Raw genomic sequence first — 20650 nt, forward strand, 5'->3', positions numbered from 1 at the left:
AAACATTAAACATCGACCACATAATATCGAATTGCAAAACAGAGAACGCCACCGGGAAATATTACCACCTGCCACAAAAAATAAAAAATTAACTTTACAGCCAAACTAAGTGGGGGGATTTGCCCCCCACACCCCCCTAACTAAATATACCAACTCCGAGATAGCTCCACAGTGGAGAAAATGGCAAAATCCAGTGAATGGCCAAGGGAAATCTTTCCCTGCGTTAAACTGGCTGTTCGCTGTTTTTTGCTTTCGATATTACGTGGTCAGTGTTTAGGTGTTCGATCAACTAAGCATTCGATCACATAATATAGACCTGGATTTCATATAGAGAAAGATGTACAGAAGTTATGAGATGGACCGTTATGCTAAGCACCTGCTGCAACTGTGCTATTATTTAGGGATGGCTGTTATAACAGTACATTGTTAATAGACGGATAAAATCCTAGGAACTATGTGGTTACCTCTGGAAGGCTAAAAGTCACAGGATAACCTGTAGAACAGCTGTGCCAAACCCTGACCTGCAGCACAGCTGTGCCTCCAATATACAGCATTTGGAGAAGGTTTGCACAGTAACCCATGTGGCATATTCTAACATTTTCTGCAGAAATACTTCTAAAGCACACAGCTGAGGCTACTGCTACACAATGTCCTGCTCACAGTTACTGTGCTTATCAAAAGCCAACATATGGGTTAGCCATTTTGAAAAGTTCTCTCTCATTACAAGGACACGCCTTTCTTTTAATACAGGAAATAAACACTGCGGTTTTCATGAAAATGAGTTTTCTGGTGTATTAATAATGAACAATTCCAAAACTGAAGAAAAACAAACAGTCAAAAAACAAACCAAAAGGTTCCAAACCAGCAGGTGTAAAACTCCAAAGGTTTATTAGAAAATGTAAAGGTAAAGCGCTTTTCGTCTTCCTTAGTAGGAAGACTTCTGCAGACCTAAGGGAGACGAAAAGCGCTTTACCTTTACATTTTCTAATAAACCTTTGGAGTTTTACACCTGCTGGTTTGGAACCTTTTGGTTTGTATTAATAATGAAGTTATCTGTACATAAAAAAAGCATGCATAAAATGCTCACCATCATTTTAGCAGTTTTGAGAGAAGACCAAGAGCTAAAGACAACCAAAGACATACATGAGAGCTCAGTGTTCAGGGACATGCTGCCACTATGAAAAACTGGAGGTTTGCATGTAATGGCGTTTAATTAGAAGATCCTTCTGCTTGTTAGAACAGGAATCCATTAAAAGACTCTGCTGTGTCAGCAGACTGAAAGGGATGACTTCTCAATGTGAAATTTAAGTCCCACAGAACAGAAAATCTTACTGGAGATATTAAATGTGGGATACTCTACAGACAGGCTTTAACAGGTGGCTCTGCTGTTACATATGGAAAAACTGTCAGATGGAAATAAATTGCAGCTATGTTTTCTGACATAATATGCTAAATTTGACTCTGTTCATTTAATTAATCCAAAATCCCTGGAACTGGAGAGTTCAATGGGTTTAAACTATTTGTCGTGGTTCAACAGGCAAATATTTTCCATTTCAGCATGGGCATCCTTTTGCGAGATTAACACAAATGAAAATTACTCCGTTTAGGAATTAAAATGTCAAGGATCGAACACAAGCTAATTGTGAAAAGATAACGCAGCGGTCTTCGCTAAGAAGAAACTATAAATGAGATGCTTGTACTGTCCTTCACTTTCAGGAGCACATTCTGAATCTGAAGGAATGAAGGGAAGAGAAAGCAAGGATCGACTTCACGGGAATGAGAAGTCAAACATTCTTGTGAGGAATCGGGGAAAATAATGGTAATTACCTGCTGAGACAGGTGATACATGGGTCCACTTCTGGTACACCCCACAGTAATAAAAGGTCCTGAAGAAAGGTCCCATTCATGAGACACAGTTACATTCAGGTTCAGTCTGCCAACTGATTTTGCACATCTGGAAGATGTAAGGTACAAACTGTGCTAAATGGCTGATCTTCAAGAAAAGTGTCTCTTCACAAAGCTGGAAATAGCTAGTGTTCCTTGCCTGCTGATGTACCACGTAATTGAGTAGCTTTCTGTAGTAAATTACAGGAAACCTGAAAGGAAATTGTTCTGAAAAGCTGCCATAAAACACTTTCATCTCTTTCAAAAGAATGAGAAGAGACCTGTATTGTTGATGTCACTTACACTACACAGGCTGTGCTCAAGTAAACTAGCAAAGCATAATCCAAGGTGCGTGCATTGTCTGTTGAATATCCTTTACATGGGTTGCTTCAATTTTCCTGTTACTGAGGTGAGAAATCGGTCTCCAGGGAAACAGAAGACTGGATCCAGATATTTCTAAGAACCTTTATTCAAATTATGAGAATATTAAAAATATGAAAAGAATAATTTCTAATCAGAAGACAGACTGACAACATACTATTGCCATAAGTTTAACATATAATCCAAATTACATATTTAGTGCCAAATAAAACCATATTAAAAACTAAAAGTTTATACATTTCTTCTGGTGTCCAATTTTAAGCTTCTAACTGCTCCCGAACACTGCAATGCAACTCATAAGAATACAGAATGAAGATTCCTAGATGCAGAATATTATGATACTGCATTAATTTTCAAAGCTATAATACACTGGTCAACTATATCATGCACTGCAAAATTAAAAAAATGCATGAATAGTTATGCAATAGTGAAACATGTACAGTATCAAATTATAAACAATAAAATAATTTGAATATTAAGTAACTATACACATACATAAACTTTTATTGCAAAAAATTCTAAATATATAAATGTTACTTTAAAGCACTTCAAAATGTATATATTAAATACCAGACATTACAAACGGAGGTATTCTACTTTGCCAATTTCCTTTACACTGATATTTAGTGAATATTAATATTTAAAGATGTTAGAACTGAAAGAATGGTTTGTCTTACTTTTTAAAGTGAACCACAGTCTTACCAACTGATAGTATTGTGCATAACTACAGATTAGAGACTGAAGACTGGTCTATTGGTACAGAGCACTGGACAATTTGTATCTTCAAATATGAATACTATGAACAAGATAGATGCAAAAAAACTACTTAAACTTGCTGAAATATATTGGGTTATTTAATAAATTTGGATGACTTAAATTTAATCGCAATTACACAAAACTTACTGCATTTTTTTTCTTCCTCATAGGATCTCACTCAAGAGCTACTTTAGCTGCACCCAATCAGACCATTCATTCCACAGTTACAAAGATCACGCAGATCTGCATTATGTTACACCTGGATAGCCCATTCATTCCTGCCCAGGAAGCCCCATCGACCCCACCAGTACTCTCACAGAGACAAAGTCAGGTAGCAGAGAGCAGACCTGCTTGCTGGTTCTATGGAGCAGCCTACCCTCTTACCCAAGGAAAGCATTAACCACACAGTAGATCAGCAGGCTCCACTGCATGGTTATGTCCCAGGAGAGCATGTTTACGCACGAAGAACCCCTTGGCTTGTACATCTGCACTACAGCAATGTATGTACCCAAGACTTGTACTTCATGGAAGGAACACCTAGTGCTCATGCTGGGTGCCACCTAATTGATCTAGAGCAGCCCCCCCAAGGTATAGCAGTGTCTACTTACTCTCCTCTTTCCCTGCCAGCTTTTACAGGAACCAGAGCAGTTAACTGAACTCTGATCTCCTGCATGGTCAAAAGATTAATCATATAATCAGTATATTGCAAACTCTTGCTTGCACTCTTTTTTTTTTTTTTTTTAAATCAGACTAATTACCCAATCCTAGCAGATGGCTAAACCCAAGATAAAGTTCAGCCAGAAGTACGTCATAATTATTCTGAAAAAAATACTTAGAAATTAATGCACAGAACTTTCTTTAACAAGAAAAAAAATGATATCCACCAACTGGCAATGTAATTTACAAAAGAAAACTGACTGCAAACACACTTTCTAGTGCTGCAACATAGTAAAATAATTTTGGAGATATTTCTATTTGCTCAATTACGGTAGTCAGACAAATCCCTATGATCTAAATATTTAGCCTTAGTAGTTCTTCTTTCGGCTGCTCCCGTTAGGGGTCGCCACAGCAGATCAACTGTTTCCACTTCTTCCTGACCTCTGCATCTTGCTCTGTCACACCAACCACCTGCATGTCCTCTCTCACCACATCCATAAACCTTATCTTAGGCCTCCCTCTTTTCCTGTTACTTGGCAGCTTCATCCTTAGCATCTATTTCCCCAATATACTCTGCATCCCTCCTCAGCACGTCCAAACCAACAAAATCTTGCCTCTCTGGCTTTGTTTCCAAACCTTCCAACCTGGGCTGAGCCTCTAATATACTTATTCCTAATCCTGTCCATCCTCGAACATTTTCAACTCTGCCACGTCAAGCTCTGACTCCTGCCTTTTTGTCAATGCCACCATCTCCAACCCATATAACATAGCTGGTCTCACTACCCTCTTGTAGACCCTTCCCTTTCACTCTTACTGGTACCCGTCTGTCACAAATCTCTCCTGACACTCTTCTCCACCCACTCCATCCTGCCTGTACTCTCTTCTTCACCTCTCTTCCACACTCACCATTACTCTGAACTGTTGATCCCAAGTACTTAAACTCATCCACCTTCGCCAACTCTACTCCTTGCATCCTCACCATTCCTCTATCCTCCCTCTCATTCACACACACATATATTCTCTGTCTTAGTCCTGCTGACCTTCATTCCTCCTCTCTCTAGAGCATATCTCCACCTCTCCAGGGTCTCCTCCACCTGTTTCCTACTCTCACTACAGATCACAATGTAATCTGCAATCATAGTCCACGGGGACTCCTGTCTAATCATGTCTGTCAACCTGTCCTTCACCATTGCAAATAAGAAAGGGCTCAGAGCTGATCCTTGATGTAATCCCACCTCCACCTTAAACACATCCGACACTCCCACCACAAACCTCACCGCTGTCACACTACCCTCGTACATATTCTATATCACTCTTACATACTTCTCTGACACTCCCGACTTCCTCATACAATACCACAACTCCTCTCTAGGCACCCTGTCATATGCTTTCTCTAAATCCACAAAGACACAATGGAACTCCTTCTGACCGTCTCTGTACTTCTCCATCAACACTCAGAGCAAACATCGCATCTGTAGTGCTCTTTCCTGGCATGAAACCATACGGCTGATCACAAATCATCACCTCCCTTCTTAACCTAGCTTCCACTACTCTTTCCCATAACGTCATGCTGTGACTGATCAGTTTAATCCCTCTGTAGTTACTACAGCTTTGCACATCACCCTTATTCTTAAAAATCGGTACCAAAACACTTTCCCCATTCCTCAGGCATCCTCTCACTTTCCAAGATTTCATTAAACAACTCCACTGCCATTTCACCTAAACACCTCCATGCATCCACGGGTATGCCATCTGGACCAACAGCCTTTCCGTTCTTCATCCTCTTCATAGCTATCCTTACTTCCTCCTTGCTAATCCATTCTTATTTAATGCTATAATTCTCACATATGTTATTAAAGATCAGTTGCCTGCTTTTTTTTTTTTTTTCCATCTTAGTAACTGTTCATAAAACAATAACTCAACTTGGAAAAATTCTTTACACCTCTTTTTTCCAAGTTCTTCAATTTAACTAATACTGTTTATGGAAATGAAATCAGTGCTAGATGAAAACTAATGAAACAAAACAAGCCGTGAGCAGCAGTAGACAGTCGACAAGAGTATATTTATTTAAGCGCTTTTCGTCAACACTATAGGCTGACTTCTTCAGAAACACAGCAACTGACAACATAAACCATATAAAAAGGCTGATCAATCAACCTACGATGAAAACTAATTAGATGTCTAGTGACTTTAAATTATGGCCTACATTGTCTGTAACTGGGAAAAAAAAGATACTCCAAGACAACATTAACCCTTATTTTTCTCTTTTACAACATGGCCTGCATAGATGTAAGTAACCAAGTTTTTATAAAATCTTGGTATTTATGCGAATGGTATGATACACCTTGTACACAATGCATACAGTTGTCTTAAACTTTTGCTAGGTTTTAAACATTTGTAGCACTTGATTATACCAAATATGTATTTAAAAAAAAATCTGCCCAGATAAGTCATTCAGTTGCAGGACTTGCACGCTGGAATATCATGCTTTATACATGTGTTCACTGAAAGCTTCCAATACATACTTAAACAAACACATTGCTCATTTTTAAGACAGATTGTGTCTAGCTGTTTATAAATGCATTTAAGGTAACCACACTACACTACTGAATTTACAGTGTTGGCATCTGCCTTTTGGAGAGAAGCTGCTTAGTTATACCTGCCATAATATACTGTATTTTAACACTGTACAGTAATGTACAACATTGGTAAGCAGACTGGTGTGGCTGGAGGCAGAGAATGAACATAAAAACAAGACATGACTGTCTTATTAAAACGTATTATTACCCTTTTGCAGTGAGTGAGTGAGTTCACATGCACGCATGTCTATGAGAGAGAAAATTTAATAGCTTAAACAAATAAACCCTTATTGTTGGTAAAACAACAGTGCGTGTGAATCCCCTGAGAGATGCACGTTATACCTCTACACATCAGCTGTTCAATATGGTGTCTATCCATGCAAGGCTGGTGCTGGTCAAAACCTAGAGTGTTCACTTTCTGTTTACAAATCATTATTCGGAACAGTGATGTGGGTCAAGAGACCAGCTCCTACACATGAAGTGTAGTGAAGTGGAGGCAGCTGTGAAAATGTAAAGGCCATATACTGATAGTCTCACAAAATATCTGTGATGCTCCATTCTTACCTTTTCTAAGTATACCAAAGCTGGTCACCTTTTCAGGAGCAGGAAGGGATCTGCCACTGCAATCCTGCAGGGTCCATGCAGCCTCCACCCTAAGCCTGTGACCAGCTTAGGTACTACTATGAAACTCAAAGTTAGTCTAGGTGCAAAAATAAACTGAAGATACTTGCTTATCTAATGCCTACTAGGTTGTGTGAAGATTTTCACTGCAAGATGGACTTCCAAAGATTTTAGTCATTGCAACTACATGGTTTTGAGTAATTTCAATATCTAGGTCAAGCCCACTGCATTCAACAGAGTTCCTCTAAGTAACAAGAGGATGTGGCTTTAATGTAGCTGCCAGGGCAACTTATTAAATGGACCACTCCTTGCACTTATTCTTCCATCTAGCTGCAGACACCACCAAACCTGGAAACAAAGCCTGTTTCTTGGATAAGCTGCAATCTAATCCATTTCAACCTACTGTTTTCATGGATTTGCTTAGTCAGTGTTGCACTAACCCAATACAGACATTTATTTCAATGGCTCAAGTACTGAATTCATACCTTTACTGATTATCTCCCTCAGAAAAAGCAGCTCAAATAAACACAGATTACTTGTTGGCAGCCTAAAATATGACCAAGTACTCTATCATTATTTCTGACTTCTGCCTCTCAATATGCCTCATTTGAAGTCCACCTAGTGTCAATGACGATTTATTAATGCTGGTACTTTTATAATTTAGAAGACTTGAGCAGAGAAAGGGGCAAAGATAAGAACACGCATCTGCTTCAGTACACAATTAGACTCACTATCACTGTTCAAACCACCAATCCGAAACCTCATACAAGAAGGCAAAGTTCTAGCATACTGGGGGAATCCACAGCTATGTTTTTTCTGGACTGTAAACAAGATATGCAGCCTTGCTCGTCTAGTGTGAAATGAAAGCTTTTTGGTCTCTGAATGTAACAATACAGCTCAATTTTATTTTATTCAATTACTTCTGATATTGTCTACATTAGGTTCAAGAAACTCCAAACTGCACCCACTGACTGGTTACAATAGCAACAGAAATGTGCTGGACAGCTTCACTATACTGACTACAATAATGTCATGACTGTACTTTCAAACTCCGTCTAACCCAATGGATTAGCTTTATTTTGTATTTGTTTACTGAGTAGGTGGGCTGGTCAACGGAATCTTTTTAGTCAAGACCTGAGCTCATATAGCAGCAGGCAATGTGAAGAGTTAAATGAAAAATGGGTGGTCATGCATATACAGTGAAAGATACAAATTTCATAATACCCTTTACAATTACAGATATAAGGATAGCTAAAGAACATTACACAGTTAAATTTGATCATACTTACTATTAAGAACACGATAAAAACAATATGATTATAGTGTAATACAGTTAGATAAAAGATCTACATGTACCCAAATACATTTTTATCACTCGGGGTTCACAAATCAAATAGTAAAAATGTAAAAATGATCACAGAAGCCTGACCCGTCAGCCATTTTCCCTAAAACAAACTACATATGCTTTCACTAACTACTTACACAGTGTTTTAAATTCTTTTAAGGCAGACAGCACTGACTCATTTGGTTGGGTGGTTCCAAGTTTTAGATCCTACATGTAAGAATGCTTTTTCATCTATAGTGGATGAATTGATTTAGAAACCGCTCACTAACAACTTTCAGTATAAAGGAAGGATAAGTTCTGTAACTAATGCTGTCTTTATGAAGAAGACGGGAGGAAAAAACACGAGAGCTTGCAACTCAAACCTTTTTTAGCAGAGGTTAATGTCACCAATAAAGTTGTATTCTGGTTAAAAATTTTATGAAAGCAGAAGCAGCAGGTTCAAAGGTTGACAAAGTTAACTTCTGAAGAACAAAGTTCAGCTCACAAGGAAGAAGAAATTTCCTAGCAGGCCTGATGTGCAAGTTGCCCTTAAAGAAACTGTTTGATCTCATAACATGAAAAAAGAGGGAGACTGATAAGCAGATGAGTCCAAATAGCTAACAAATGCACTTAAATAGAAGTATGTGCTAGACCTGAGGTGAACAGCTCTCACACATTTGAGGATAATGGAGGATCCCACTTGGGATAGGTCCTGTCCTCTACTGAGGCACCATATAAAAAAATAGTTTCCATTTACAAATACAACACGTCTCTCTCTTCTCACAACTAGTCTTCCTAACTAACTCATTCTCCATACACAGTAATCCTTGTTCCCCACTGCTTACCATTGTAATTATATAAAACTAAGCCTACCTCTCTCCGCTTTATGCTTGCCCTCCCTCTAACACAACCGACAGGACTTACTTTCTTACTTTTTGTCTAACCACTTTATAATGTTCTCAATTTATCTAGTAATGCTGCTGCTACTCAGTCTGGCTGAACAACATCCTACCATAGACAGCTCATTATTCCATAAATCCTCCCCAAACACCACAAAATACATACCTGTTCCTTTACTTTTAGAGTTCTACTCTACTACGTATATAGATCTTTTTTTAACAAAGTACAAATGACAGCCCAAAACAATATTGTTGAATAACAAACTAAACCCAAAATGGAAGTACTCCCAAGCAAACTTGGTAACTCATCTCAAACTTAAATACATCCAAATCCTAGCCCCAAAAAACTGCCACAACCATTCCACCATAAATCCCTACTTCCTAAGAAATGCAAGCTCTAAGGGAACAAACTTATTTCTATTTAATATAAGCCTCAGAAGCATATCGAACAAGAAATTCCTCATCAGTCTTGTATAATACTCCCCTGATGTAGCTGTCACAACAGAAACTTGGCTAAAACCAGAAATGAGATTATGAAATCTTACCAAGAGGCTACATACACAGGCGAGACAGAAAAAAAAAAACAGCATGGAGGTGGAATACAAATTAGACAGAAAAAAACAGCATGGAGGTGGAATACCAATTATACACAAGTTTATGGAGATCTGCCTCAATATTGTTTTTAACATCGCAAAAATTAGCCACGCAGAAATTATCCATCCGCGCAAAACTCAAAATAAATAGTAAAATGTATTACTATTAAAGGAAGTAATTCCTCCAGGTAATAATGTAGCAGCAGCAGATGCCCGCCACTGGACACGCAAAAATATTCATCAGAAGATCATCATAATGGGCGATTTCAACATTGACTAGCAAACCTACAACTCAAAAAAACCCTTAAACTCCCTAAACTTACATAGTTTCTCCCAATTAATCTAAACCACAACCAACCAGACTTAAAAAAATAAAAAAATAAATAAAATAATACACAATGTATTCTTGACAGGATCTTATCCAATAAGACCTCTAAAATAAATCTGTTTGGATGCCTCCCAGACAGTAATAGTGGCCATCTTCCTACCTGTGAGACATCTCCAGCCCAGAACAACATATAACCATATATGCAACCTGAAAAACTTTTAACAAGCAAGCCTTCATCACCCACCTTCATCTCTGCAACTGGAATTCACTAAAAACAGTATATGTAGGGTAATGCTGCAAGTCACTTTAATAGCACCTTCATAACACATCTCAAAATGAAATGGCACCAGTTAGAACTAAGTGTAAAATCAAAACCAGCTTCCTGACTAACAAACGATATCAGCAGTTCTTCAAAGAGACAAAGTTTGGAAACAACTGTATACGAACAAAACCCAAAAATCCCCACAAAACTTTAAACTTAAGAAATCTATCAAACATATCACAAAAGAGAAACAGTCCTACTACCCTAACATCTAACAGAAACATCAAAACAATCCTGAAATATTCAGGACCTCCACAAAAAAAAAAAAAAAAAAAAAAAATTCTCCAGCCCTGTCAGTCCACCACTCCAACCTCCAAGACCACCACCAACAAATAAAATATAGCAATGCAAATCAACACTTATTTCATCAACTCTAATGCTTAAAGATAAAGCAAATACTCCCCTCATTACCTCCATGTAACACAGAGGTTTGGACAGTTTTAAAAGAAACTCAACCATAAGAAAACTGCTCAGCAAGCTAAAACAGCAACCTTAATGGCTGATAAAGTACTGGCTGAATAATAAATAAAGCTAACTTCAGATGCTTTTTCCAACCATCTCTATACTTATTAAAGGCTCAACTACAGAAAATCACAGCCCAGCCATACAGAAAATGTCCTACATCGTTCTCTTACTAAAAGGTGGAAAACTCAACCGAATTCTCAAAATTACAGACCCTTACCAGTCTTGGCCCCCTATCCAAAATAGTAGAAAAATGTATCCATGCCAAAATCATTAATAATCTCAACAAAAAAAATTCTACCAAATGCACATTACTTGTTTCATCTCAAAGTACTATAACCACCCTTCTAACCTTTGCTAACACCATCAAACAAGCCAGAAGCAAAGGTAAGCTAGTCGATGCCACTTTCACAAACCTATACAATGCAAAGCATTCTACAGAAACTCTGATCAAAACCTCCTTGTTGAAATACACCCTCAGACTTGGTACTTCATGATTACCATAGTTCCACCACAGCTATTTATCTGCCCAGGAACAAATGGTTAAATGATAGCAAGATTTTACAAACACTTAGCACTTATTGTGCGAGTCCCACAGGGTTCTATTATGGGACCACTCCTATTTAATATTTTTACAAATTACACAATAACCAACCTTGCCTCAAACAGGCAATACACAGATGCTTCTACACTCATCTTTTGTAGTCTGAGGAATTGATTCTGCAAGGGTCTCTCAGTGCAGTTACAGTTTTAACACCTCTACAGTAGTGTGGGGGGATGAGACTCTCAATTCCTCTTGAACTACAAAAGAAAACACCGAACAAAGACTTGCAATTTAGTTATTTTTCTGGCTGTAGCTGGATAACGTCTAAGTACAGTGTAAAACAAGGTCCAAGCCAAATATAAATGAGGGTGATTATAGACAGAAAAGAAGCATTCATTTTACAGAAGGTAAAGAAAAGAACAGTGACCCTCCCAAATCCCATTATAGGTTAATGGCATGGGAATTCAAAGTTACTTCCTTAATAAGTCTGGCATAAGTCGAACAAAGTATTATGGGAAATAGAAAGGGTTGAGGGAGTACAAGATCACATTCATACATCAAGCCCCATTGGTATCCATGTTGTGGAAAACAGGCTAAAATTAAAAATAAAGAACTTAGAGAGTGATTTTGAGGTGTTAAAATAGGTCAAGAAACAAAAATAGAGTGAAAAAAAAAACTTTTTTAGTTCTAGGGTGGAGTTTTTCTTTAACAGTAACTCCAGGTATACGAAGGTAAACAAAAATAAAATAAATGTAGCCTATAGGAAATTTGCTTTGACCTTGGACAACAACTTGTTGCAGCAGATTGACAAGAACCTTCATGAATTTTTAAATCAGCTGCAAGCATTGGTCAGAGAATGCTCTAAGGTCAACAGAGACCAGGCTGAAGCCATGGAAGTTGACTGGAGAGAAAGTACATTTCAAGGAATTAGTCATTCCAAAAAGAGGAGGAAATTGGTAGAGTTGAAGAAGGGCAGGTATATAAGGAAAGCTGGTGGTGGAATGCAGACATCCAGGAAGTGATGATAAAAAAAGAGGAGTGCAGGAAAAAATGGGAGATCGGACCAGGCTAGGAAGGTACAATGGTTGGCTAACAAAGAAGCTAAGAAAGGAATTGCAACACCAAAGAATAACACATTTGAGGCACTCTACCAGTTTCTGGAAAGTGACTCAGTAGGTGGTACAAAGAAACTGTATCAGGTTGCACGGCAAACACAGAAAGACAGTCAGGCATCCTTCATAAGGAATGCCAGCAACAACCTGCTCACCAGTACACACGACATCAAAGGCAGATGGAAGGAGTATTTCTTGCAGCTTCTGGATGAAGAAAAGCCCACAGAAGCTGTACTGCCCCCAAAACAGACTACGATGAGAGAAGAAGAGGAGTCCATCCTAGAAGAAGAATAGCATTAAGGAAAATGAAGTCATGGAAAGCAACAGGCTCAGATGAGGTCACAGCAGATATGATAAAGATGTTGGATGAGATTGGGGAGAAGTGTCTCCTGAGGGCACTCATAGCAGTTTGGAGAGAAAGGCATATCCCAGACGACTAGAGAATAAGCATACGCGTGCCAGTGTACAAGAACAAAGGGGACATCCACAACTGTGGGCAATACAGAGGCATCAAACTCCTATCACACTGCATGAAAGTTCTGGAGAGGGTGACTGAAACAGATACGCAGAGTAGTAGAATGTAAGATGGGAGATTAGCAGTCTGGATTAAGATCAGGACGCAGCACAACTGACCTGATGTTTGCAGAGAGACAGACAGTTTAGATGAAGCTAAAGATGAGTAAAGAGTCCAACTAGGTATTACTAGACTTGGTGAAAGCATATGACAAGGTCCCAAGAAAGTTGATCTGGGCAGTACTGTGGTGGCTCAAAGTCCCAGAAACACTGGCAGAATTAGTGCAGGCTATGTACAATGACCCAATAACTCAAGTACGAAGAGTGTTCAGCCTCAAAGGGGTTCCCAGTGGGAGTGGGTGCCCACCAGGGTTTAGCTCTGAGCCCACTGCTGTTCATACTGCTGATGGACAACATTACCAAACAGGTTGGAGGGGACAGATCAACAAAGTTACTCTATGCAGACAATGCGGCATTACAGGCAGACTAAGCAAGAACTTCAGTAAAGGATAGGGGAAATGGAATACAAAACTGAAGGCACACAGGATGAAACTAAGTATAGATAAGACAATGCTAATGGCAGCAAATTGAAGAAATCGGAAGAAATTGAGAAATGAGATAGAAGGAAAGACAGTGGATCAGGTAAACAGCTTCAAGTAGCTGGGAGAGGTGGCTGAGGAGATGGGAAGCCTGAATGAAGAGGTCACAGCTAGAATCAGAGGGGCTGCAGCCAACTGGCATTGAGTCTCATGTGTAATCTGACAGAAGAATACCAAAGAAGCTGAAAAGTAAGGTGTACAAGACAGTGGGGCAACCAGTACTACTGTATGGTACAGAAACCTTGGCAGTAAAAGCAAACCAGATGAAGAAGCTAGAGGTGATGGAAATGAAGTGCCTGAGAAAGGTGGCAGGATGCACACTGTGGGACAGACAAAGAAATAAGGGCACAAGAACAGAAGCCAAAATAGCTCCAGTTGCAGAAAAGATCACAGAGAACAGATTACGGTTGTTCGGACATGTGCAGAAAAGCAGAAGATAATCTGGTGAAGAAGATTTGGGACCGACAAGAAGACTGCAAGAGGAAACAAGCATTCCAGCTAAGAGGTGGATGGATTATGTGAAGACAGATCTGCGACAGTCAGGCATGAGTGTTGAAGAAGGCAGGAGTGTGGCACTGAATCGAGAGAGACAATGACAGTTAACACTATAAAAAGACCCCCCATGTAGAAAATGGGAGAAAGGGGGCCGATTATGAACCTTTATGAATTTGTAAGCAATCCTAGGCTTTGATACAATCTATTTTCAGGATACCCAAGGTCCATAAAGACCTAAACAATCCACCCCTCAGACCTACTGTGGCAGCTTCAGGTTCAAAAACATATCCTATAGCGGTACTTGTAGACAGGAAACTAAAATTTATACCACCTTTAAACCTCCACCTTTTGATGGATTCATGGGATGTTCTGGCTAAAATCTCTGACAAATATGAGCCTGATGTGTTGTTTGCTACAACTGATATCCAAGATTTGTTTTCAGTGATCCCTCATTCAAATGGTTTAGAATGGGTGCCTGAACTCATTATTATAAATTTTTACCTAACACAGAATTGTGGGCAGTTATGGAAATGTTAGAACTAGTGTTATAAACTGTATTATTCATAGGCTTGAAATGTGAGACTGTAACTTGTATGTTAATATAATATGTTTGTGCATATACTGTAACTTGCTTGTCTTTATCTGTTTAAGTTTGGAGCTTTTCTCGCTGGGCCTCCGCTGAAAATGGACACGTTTCCAATCGGACTATCCTGGTTAACAAATGTAAAATAAAATAAATAGTGCTAGACAATAACGGTTTTCTGTGAAGGCGAGTACTATAAATAGATCAGTGGCGTCGCCATGGGGGTAGCGTGTGCTCCCTTGTTTGAAACTTGTTTTTATTGAACTGGGAGCAGAATTGTATGCTCAGTTTAACACATTTTTCTAAAAGGTTAGTGTACCTAAGCTTTTTGGATGGCATGTTTATTCTTTGGAAAGTTACAAGGGATGAACTGGATGACTTTATTACCTATATAAAACCAAACCAAGGAATTTAAGATTTACCTATAATGCTGGGTCAGATGAAGTAAACTTACTGGGTGTGAAATTAATGAGAGATTTTGTTAACCACAAATTTAATTTAAACACAAGATTTATAGGAAGTATAATTTTACTAATTACTAGCCAAGGTATCCAAGTAACAATCCCTTCCATCAGAAGACAGTATAATTAAAGGGCAAATGGTATATATTTGCACATATAACATCTAATGTAGAAGACTTAGAACAAGAACTTAGTTTTGTGCCTAGATGTTCGTTGAGTGGGGCTATCCAGAACCAATAGTTAATGAGGGAGGAAATTGAAAGGGGTTGGGGTACCAAATATATCCCATTGCTTGGTTCGCCAGGCTCCCATTTTCTGGCTATAGAAGAGAGCCCAATATCAAAAATTTACTGGAAGGCCCTTTTAAGAAACAGAATGCCAGGAACCCACCTAAATTGGGACCTATAAGTGTGGGGTATGCAATCAGTGTAAATATATGACCCACAGAAAAGAAATCCAAATTAAGTAGTATGCAGACCCATTTAATAGCTAAAAACTATTTTAATTGTACATCTAAAGGGGTGGTCTGCTTAGTGTTCTGTCAAGTGTGTTCAGCCTGTGTTGAAAAAACAAAGACTATTAAAAACTGGGGTCTATGAACACCATTATGAAATTTCCCGCTGTATGGAAACCTATGCACTTTATAGGCATTTGAAAAAAAACTGCCCCAGTGGGAAATTTTTACTTTGGGTGTTAGAACAGGTTGAACCAAGCCCGAAGGGTGGACAATGGGAAACCCTATTGGAGTACTGTGAATTGTTATGGAAAATACAGTTAAAAGCAGGGACACCCCCAGAGCTTAATGGGCAGCTTTCACTAGGTCTTGTATTAAAAGTGAGGGCTGCTAAATTACGACAAAAATGTGTATAAACAAATATTGTTTTAAAATAATTTTATAAGTACAAAAAGTGTGTTCATATTTTTTTTTACATAATATACATTTTAAAATATGTGCTTTCATTTACATTACCTTCCTGGGAAATTTGTATCAATTTTAACATAGGAAATGATGCAATTATTTTTAAAAGCAAAAAATTATGTAATTTTTAAAAGCAGGAAATTATGTTCTATGCTTGTACCATGTTTAGTATAACTTCAGTGGAAAACAGTGATTTTATTTTGAATAACTCTTCCAAATAACTCTTCCAGTAAGACAAAAGATCCAAGTCTTGTAACTTTGTGGAATATAATTGGAGAAAATCTGCTGTTTGTGCCGTTACTGGTGTTTTTTTCCAGATTTGGAGCTGGTTCCTGTGATTACTTTGTTTGTTTCATCTATCCTGGGATTTGACCCTATTTTTGAGAGTACAACTGTACAATGACTGGAGTGAAATCACAGTTGCAGTATTCTGACCAATGGGTGATTCTCAGAGCTGAAGGAGGTAAGGGTAGTTGGTTATTGAGCAGAAGAGTTGTCCAGTAGTCCAGACAGAACTGACCCAGCAAATGCTGCACTGGACCTGAAGAAGGCATCAATTTTGTATCATTTTATAAAGGTGTGTACAGAGGACCAAGTAGCCAATTCTAAAACAGACTTGAAGTCTGCTCCTTTGTGGAAAGCCCATGAGGCAGCAACTTCCCTAGTGCTTTAGGGCAGGATGGCAGGGTCTTACCACATTGTGAGTAGCAGACAAGAGATAGCCTTGGAAATTCAAGATGCAATGCTTTGTTTAAAGACTGGTTGACCCAGCTTACAGAACATAAAATAAGAAGAGAGAATTTAGTTTTGTCCAGGTGAAATCTGTTACCTGTGAATGTTTAAAAATTTTAAGATCCTCCTCCCCTGTTTTGGGGATTAGGAAAGAGAGTGAGGAGATGAACAGCCTGATTAAGAGAGACTGTTCATTCTCCATCTCAGGCCTGAAGGACAGGTTAGCCTCAAGAGTCACCCTTTGTGAAAAATAGAGAGTAGGGAATGACCATGAGAGTTGCAACTCAAACATTTTCCTGGGAGAGGTTAGGGGCAAGAGCAGGATGGCTTTCACAAGTTTCAAAGAAGCAACAGCTGGCTCAAAGGAAGGCAGAATGAGCTCTTCTATCCCAAAATTAAGATCCCTGGAAATTGGATCTTTAGGAAAGGGCAGGAGCAAATTACATAGGAAAAATGGGAATTGTGGGAACAATACATGCAGAACAACATTTTGGAGGCATGAGGTTTAATAGACGACAGGATTTGGATGAGCTATGTAATGTTTGAGTGAATGACTGGATAGACTATGACTGATGGAGTGATGTATAATGTTTGCAACTAAAAATGTCAATATGATTTTTCTTATATAAATTTACGACTGCCTATGTGATAATTTAATAAAGAGGTTTGTTTACAAAAAAATAAGATTCCTGGGGGGAATGGATTTCCTTGGGTGGGTGGGGGGATTAAGGCACAAATATCCTCTGAGGAAACGCCTGACCTCAGGCCTAGTCATAAGTGGGAGGCTAAGAGGAAGGAAAACAATGACAGTCAAATGATCTTTTACAGAAGAGTAGGTCAGGCCTGATCAAAGAAGTTCACAGAGTTATTAAAGAACCATACAGACCCGCACTAAGAGTGGAACCAGACTGTTTGCAGCACCAGAAAGAAAAGTGTTTCCACTCTGCAGTGCAAGATTTTCTGCTGGTAGGTTTCCTAGCCTCCTGTAACACTTGCAGAACATTTACAGAGAAAAGATGTCTGAGGGATTAAAATCTCATTATCCATTGGGTCAGGCTGAGAGATGGAAGACTTGGATACAACAGCATTACCTTCTGCTGAATTATAAGTTCAGGCTGCAAAGGGATTCTCCTGCAACTTCCCCTTGCTAGGTGAAAATGCAGGGGCAACCAATGTTGCCTTTTTCAGAATGCAGCCATTAGCAGGAGCTTGGGTGTCTTCATTTGTACTTTGTGAAGCATCTTTGGAAAAAGAGGCACAGTAGGAAAGGCAGACACTTCCTTGTACAATGAAAGAGAAGGCATCTGTCCTCCAGGCTGTAGGGCAAGGGTCTATGGTGCAGAACAAAGGGAGCTGATGGCTGCTTCATCAAGCAAAGAGGTCTATCTGAGGAGTGCCCCACTGAAGTGTGATGTTGAGATAAACCTCCCTATTCAGAGGCTGCTGCTTGTGGGGGTCCTCCAGGGAGTGATTTGATCAGTCTGCAAGCATACAGTCCTCAGAAGGGATGCATGCGACTGTGTGTGATGTTCATTTGTGTTACTAAATTCCATGCCTTCTGTGCAAGCCTGCATATTTAAGACTTAATCTCTCCTTACTTGTTTAAGTACTACGACTGTGGTGTGGTCTGTGAGCACTCGGTGGAGTCCTGCTTTCCAAATGAGGGAGAAAATCTGAAGGACTTGCAGAAGAGCACTCACTCTTTAGGTTGATGTGGTCTTACAGGAACCGGGATTGCCATTTCTCCTGCACTCTGAGAGCCACCCTAGGTCCCCCACTCTTCAACTGAAGCATCCATGTGGGACCTGTTGAAGATGGAGAGAGACAAGAAAGGTAATCCTAGGTTGAAGATAACCTGTCCCTCCCACATTGGTTCTTTTTTGATACAAGGGAGGAGGGGAATCAATGCCTAAGGTGTGGCAGTGCTGGGACCACACAGATTTGAGATATTGCCATATTTTCCTCATATGAAGTCTAGCCAGGGGAAGCGTAAGAATGGAGGCTGACATACAACCCAAAGTCTTTAGCATCTCTCTTGCAGAGCAATGGGATGCAGAAGAAAAAAGGTCTTGAAAGTATTTGGACAGACTGAGAACCTTTCCCTGGGGAAGGAAGGCATTCATTTTCTTTGTGTCCAGTCTTCATCCCAGAAACACCAGATGATGTGTAGGGACCATGTGTGTTTTTTTGCAGTGTATGGTGAAACCCAGACCTACTAGAATGTGAAAAGTGAATTAAAGATGAAGGAGGAGCCTGGATCAGAAGGTCGTCCAGGCAGGGGAAGATTTGAATTCCTTGAGCGTGACAGAAGGCTACTGTAGGTGCTAGGCACACTGTGAACACTCTTGGGGCTGTGAAAGACCAAAACACAGAACAATAAACTGAAAATGTGAGGAGAGAGAAAAGCCTAAGGAATCTCCTGCAGGAAGGAAAGATAGGGATGTGTAGGTAGGTGTCCTTCAGATCTAATGACACTAAATGTTTGTGGTAGCATAAAAGGAAAAGGTGTCGGAGGGAGAGCATTTTGAAAGAGGGTACCTACATATGTGTTCAGGGTAGACTGGTATAGAATGGGTCTCCATTGCACTTCTTTATTGTTGGTACTAGAAAAGTCCTGGAATAAAACACTTTTCTTATGAATTATTTAGTACTTGCAGGATGGGCACTTGATTCACGAGATGTGAAATAATGGGGATCAGAAGGGAAATTTGGTTTTGAGGAGGTTGAGGCATGCCTCTCAAACAGGTAATGCTTTTTCAAGATATGGCACAGCCGTCTCTGACGGACAAAACACATTTGTCTGTTGTAATATTTTCCCAGATGGCTGGGTGGGGAGGGGTCAGAGTCTTTGAGGGAGAGGGGAAGTGGAGTGTTGCAGAGGTAGTCAGAGACTTTTGGCACCAAAGGGTGGCCCAACAGGTTTTCCCTTGGGGGGTTTTCAAAGTATCTACTCCTAGGTGTATTTTCTTTGTTTCTGCACCCCCTGGGGTCCCTTCTAATGAAGGGAGATTTGGCTGGGTAGTTCCTGTGGTACTTGGGAAAGGATGAGAGTAAGATCTGCCTGCAGTTTCCATGGCTTTACCCCAGTCTGGGAGAGTTTTGAACAGACTGGTTGCCTGAGAACCAAACAGTAAGTCTTTCTCCAAAGGTGAACCAGAATTTTAGATTTGAAATCTTCAGGCATAGGCTGATTGTGAAGTCATGCATATCTGAAGATAACAGATCTAGTGGCAGCTAACCTAGAGGAAGCATTTACAGCATCATAACAGCTGTATTTGGCAATCTGAGCAGCCTGCGAAAATAAGCTCTGCATCTGCTGCTTATAGTCGGCAGTGGTAGGATCCAAGGTAATTTTGTTTTACAAGACCAGAACAGAAATCAAATACTAAGCCATTTGAGTCTGGTAATTAATTGCCCTAAAAGCAAGAGTAGCAGAGGTGCAAACCTTCTTTCCCCATCTATCCATAGCCCTGCCCTACTATCTTTGTTTGGATAGGGTACTAGTACTAGTCAGGGCAGCAGCTTACAGGGAAGCTTATCTGGAGAGAGAGAGAGAAATTGCCAAAGGGTCTGCCAATGGGTTTTTATATAAACATTTTAGGACATCGGGACGTTGTAGAGCCTGTCTGGTTTTTTAGAAGCTCGAGGTTAAGTGTCAGGTGGACTGAAAAGCATCCTGGAAAACCTCAAGGACAGGCGGGACTGGATAAGAGGTACCCATCTCCAAGAGGGAGTAATAACTTTTCTGGACATCAGATATTTGAGCAGATTGCCAAAGTGTTTCATCATGTTCTGAATAGTCGCACCAAAGGAAGCTTCCTCAATAGGTGAATCAGGTGAGAGGTTGTCCCCTTCAGAGGAAATCTGCCCTGAAGAATGCATCTCA

At 39.6% G+C, this 20650-nt stretch overlaps 1 protein-coding gene across 2 annotated transcripts in view; it reads right to left on the minus strand.

Moving 5' to 3' along the window:
* IARS1 (isoleucyl-tRNA synthetase 1) overlaps nt 1-20650 on the minus strand; it is a 1809950-nt gene that overhangs the window by 1480607 nt on the left and 308693 nt on the right. The gene's annotated exons all lie outside the window — the stretch shown is intronic.

This window comes from Protopterus annectens, chromosome 7.part0 (assembly GCF_019279795.1).
Source record: "Protopterus annectens isolate FY-2018-M chromosome 7.part0, PAN1.0, whole genome shotgun sequence".
In the NCBI taxonomy this organism is placed as follows: Eukaryota; Metazoa; Chordata; order Ceratodontiformes; family Protopteridae; genus Protopterus; species Protopterus annectens.